This window comes from Mastomys coucha, unplaced genomic scaffold (genome assembly GCF_008632895.1).
Source record: "Mastomys coucha isolate ucsf_1 unplaced genomic scaffold, UCSF_Mcou_1 pScaffold22, whole genome shotgun sequence".
Taxonomy (NCBI): domain Eukaryota; kingdom Metazoa; phylum Chordata; class Mammalia; order Rodentia; family Muridae; genus Mastomys; species Mastomys coucha.
In genome coordinates, this window is record NW_022196905.1 from 176,758,688 (window position 1) to 176,763,648 (window position 4,961).

The window sequence follows — 4,961 nt, forward strand, 5'->3', positions numbered from 1 at the left end:
TGGGCATTCTCTCATTTATATAAATGAACTGACTTCTTTAACAAGGGGAACTTGAAAGGGAAGGACTGTGGAAACCCACTTTATTCTCATTTTAATTGTAAATGCATGAACTTCATATAGAGTCCCCATTCTGTCAGATGCTACATTTTCAGTATCATTTACCAGTCATGTGTAAGCTGTTTTGATTAAAATTATATGCAATGAATACAAAAACATTCAGCATTAAGGGTCTTGTAATCTTAGGGGATAAAACATTAAAATCTCTATTCATATGCATAGATTTTTGTGGCCAAGAAATATGGAGTATACCTGAAAAAAAGAAGACTGTGAAGTTTAAAGAAGTATGTCATATTAAAGGATAACATTTTGGCAGAAATGACATAAAGAGGAGAATAGAGTGGGATATGTTAGGAATTACTGCTGGTTGGTTAAAAACACACATGCACACACACACAAAATTAATGTAAGATTCATTAGGAGAGATTCTTGCAACCCTAGGTCACAAGTTCTTGAAGCCACAGTTCTTGAAGAAAAAGAGCTTCCAAATTTTCATCCCCCTTTGGGCCTAGAGAATAAAGTGGGTGTGTGACTTGTGTAGGTTTGGGGGAGGGCAAGCTCCAACCACATGACCTAACCTGGACTGTTCTTCCAGTCAGGAGTTAAGGCAGCAGGGCCACTGATTATGAGTCAAATCATAATTTTCATTCAGAATTGTTTTGAATTTTCTCCCAATACAATGGAGAGAGAACTCTGCCTAGAGAGAGAGAGAGAGAAGCTTCAGGGCCTGATTTCTGGGGAGAAAGACAGCTGAGGACCTGTCTTCTAACAAGCTGTCTGCCATGGTTTGTATGTGCTCTGCCCAGGGAGGGGCACTGTTAGAAGGTGTGGCCCTGTTGGAGTAGGTGTGGTACTGTTAGAAGGTATGGCCCTGTTGGAGTAGGTGTGGCACTGTTAGAAATTGTGGCCCTGTTGGAGTAGGTGTGTCACTGTGGGTGTGGGGGCTTTAAGACCCTCATCCTAGCTGTGTTACCATCCTGCAGTAACATTAAACAATGGGTAACCTGGAAAAATGAAGTTAGAAAGGAGAGCAGCTGCTAGAGAGAGAGTTAGAGATAGGATAGAGTGGCCACGGACATACCTACCCACGTGGAAGGGTAAAAATTAGACGGGAGACATTACTGCTCAGCCATCTGGTTCTTTAATAATAATCCTTTGTTCTCCCAACAGATATATTACCTGGGCCAAAAACCCTTCCCCCAAAATACGTCAGTGTAACAGTCCAATCAGTGACTTCCTTGTTACTCTGTGGGGGTGGAGCTTTTGAATGTAACTAGAACCAGGTTTCACTCAACAGGTGGGCAACCGCAGCCGTGGGGCCCAAGTGGTTGCTGTTTTACTGTTCGGGCTGTGGGGAGGGAGTCCACATGTAAGCAAGGCCCAATTAGATGTTATCCCTATAAGAGTTGCCTAGGTCATGGTGTCTGTTCCCAGCAGTGAAACCCTAATTCAGACACTGTCTTACAAGGGGAAACAGTGGATGCTTGATGCTCATAGTAGACTGGACTCTCCTACGCAAACTAGCAGTCAAGAAAATACCCCACAGATATCCTATAGGGCAATCTGATGGAGGCAACTTTTCAGTTAAGGTTCTCTCTTCTTGGGTGTGCCACGCTGACAACCAAGATTAGCCATCTCACAAGTGTCGTATCATTTATAGACAACCTGAGAAAGCATCAAAACTAACAGTACAGCATTTCATGTTTGTACCGCTGTGAAGATGAACCACTGTAAACTAGGAACCCTCTGCAGTTCTAAGTGTCGACAGTTACAAAGAGACAACGAAGTATGTCTTTTGTAGTTTCTTAAGAAGATAAAACTGCTTTGATGTTATATGTAAGACAGTGTGAGTTTTAAAAGTTTGAGGGTCACCTCTCTGTTGAGTATAGATTGAGAGATTCTGGAGTAGAGCAAATGCCTTGACTGGAAACATCATTTATGCTTAAGGAATCTTACTGGTTTTGCAATAGCAGTACAGCCAGAAAACTCCAATGCCATGGGAGCCATGGTGCACATACACACAGTAAACATACACAATAAATCAGTGAAATGTAAAAAGTAACAAGCTTCCTAACACTGATATTCTCTTAATTTTCATTTGTTAAGGAACAAAAAGTTTAAAACATGTAAGAAAATCATTAATAAATGTTATCAAATATACAAGAAAATTATTAATTTTATGGGGACAAGAAGATGATTCCAGATTTTAGAAACAACTATATCTGTTTGTTTGTTTGTTTGCTTATTTGTGTGTCTGTCTCTGTGTGCATTGTGCTTGCCATAGCATGGATGAGAACATCAGAGGACAGCTCACTGGAGTTGGGTCTCTTTTCTCTTCTCCACCATGTAGGATCATGTGCCCTTCCTCCAGCCTTGAGCAGGATCAGGGGATTGAACTCAAGTCATCAGGCTTGGAGGCAAGCATCCTTACCACCTGAGTCATTTCACTAGCCCAGATGATTCAGGCTTGAAAGGAAGTACACTATGAGGGTCTTCTGCATGAGACACTTGGTGATTTTCTCTGACAAGCGAACACTTTAGAGTCAGGCTCTCTCACTGTAACGCAGTTTTCTGTGGGGACGTTTCTCAAGTTAAGTACATCCTGCTACACCATCCTAGATTACATTCTAACAGTCCTAGATCAACTCATCTATAACAGCAGGTTTCCCTCCTACCCTAAAGAAGGAATCACCTACAAAACGCATCCCTCAATAATAGAGCGCATTAATGGGCCATGTGGTCTCATGGCAAATGCTGACTGGTTTCAGGGAGCTCTGTGGGGCATTAGAAATGTGCCTGAAATTTGAGGGGGAGTTGACAGAGCATTCAGGCCATTCCTTTAGAAGGTGATAGCTGGTTCCATGTGATGTTTTGTGTCCTCCACATTATACACATGGCCTTCGGATGCCTTCAGTAGAAAATGAAAATACATTTTAAGTTTTGCTTTTGCATAGTTTGTCAGAATTTTTATTCTTTACATCTTTTTCTGAAAATTTTTTTTTTTTAACTTTCACATCCTTTCCTCTAACGACTGGCAAGTTTGCCTTGCTCTAATGCTGAGGTTCTGGGTGATGGTTTGGTTTCTTGTGAGCTGGGTGTCTGACTTTTATTATAATATGGTTGGGAGGTAGCATTGCTGCTGAACTGGGTGGTGTCACCAAAGAAGGAAGCATATCCTCATTTCCGGTCGGAACAATGTGAGCCTGGCTCCAGATCTTGTGCAGAAGGGACTGAGTGTATGTCGCTGTCTAGACTTTGACTTACGCCTTGTGATTTTGAATCTGGTATCTTACTCTACCTCTAGGCAGGTTCTCAGTAATCATCCCCAAAGACACTTGGGATACTGACAGGGCTTCTTGATATCCCAATCTAGAATATGCCTGTATCAAATAGTGTCTTAAATCTGTGGCCATGTATTAGGAAGGTGAACATGATTGCTTGCATTAGTCAGAGGTCTCCCAAGGACTAGAACCAATGGAATACCTATAATTTTAAGGAGGGATTTATTATATGGACATACAGATAAGAAGCTAGATGGTCTCCCAATGGTGCCTGCAAGCTGGAGAGCTGAGGAAGATGCTAACTTCTTAGTTCAAGGAACTAGAAGCCCCAGAATAGGAAGAACTGAGGATGTAGCCAGTCTGAGGCTATGAGCCTGCTAGTTCTTCTGAAAGCTGCTGATGGGAGGCCACACTCAACAGCCGAAGCATTGAGACTAATGTCCAAGGGCAAGAGCAGGATTGAAAAGCACACCTGCTTGAAGAAGCAGTGAACGTGTCTCTGCATGAGCTTCTTTTTCTTTTGTATGCACCTCTAGCCTGCTTCGTGGGACCACCCACATTCAGAGTGAGTCTTCCCCCCCACTCAGTTTACAGACCCACATGCCAATCTCTGTGAACACCTTCCCACGCAGCCTCAGAAACACACTTTGCTAATTTTCCGGGCATCTGTCAATCCAGTCAAGATTAATTATCACACTGGCCCCTTCATATTTATATTTTTAGCTACTTAATTTAAGTCAGGATCTATAACAAACCCATCGATAAAATGAATATATGACCGGCAACTGCTTAAACACTTGTCAGAATAAATTGCCAGCAGCCATTATTTATAACTGATGAAGTTGAAAGTGTGAACATAAGAAGAGAGACAAATTTGTTTAGAAATGATCTCCAGTGACACTGTATTAAGCATTGATAATTGAGATTATTCCAGCACTTATTGAGATGAGAGTTGGAAGTGATGTGGGCACTTGGGGCTCAATACCTCTTAAGCCCTTGGTCATGAGATCTGCCATGGACCTCAGTCTGTGTGGTCTCATTTCCTCCTCTCCTAAGAGAAGGAAACTGGAGTTCAGAGGCTAAAAGAAGTGTGTTCCTTGCAATGACATCTTATGTAGCTTTTTATCAACATAGCCAAGAGAATCAACTTCTAGGGTAGGAAAATTGTCTACAGCATTTCCCTAAGTGTATTATTTATGCCGGTCTTAGCTCTTTCTGGGTGCTTTGCATTTATTATCTAAATGCCTATGACAAGAAGTCTATGGTAGAGATGGGGGCCCAGAGGAATCAAGCAGCTGACCTATCACTGGCACAGAGCTTGGCTTTCAATGCTCCTGATCAACATTCAGAGTTCACACTCTTAGGTTTTAACTATACAAATACTTCTGGAATCAATAGTCACTTTCTTGAGTTTGTATTTCTTCAGAACATAAGGATTTTTTTTTTTTAAATCTAATTAATATTTGTTGTGTAAAAATGGGTTTAACGGGGACTCTGGCCGTTGCCGCTGCCGCCAGCAGAGGGCGGGGGGGAGAGGGTCGTGATCCAAAGGAACCAGAGCAGCTGAGGAAGCTGTTTATTGGTGGTCTGAGCTTTGAAACCACAGATGATAGCTTAAGAGAA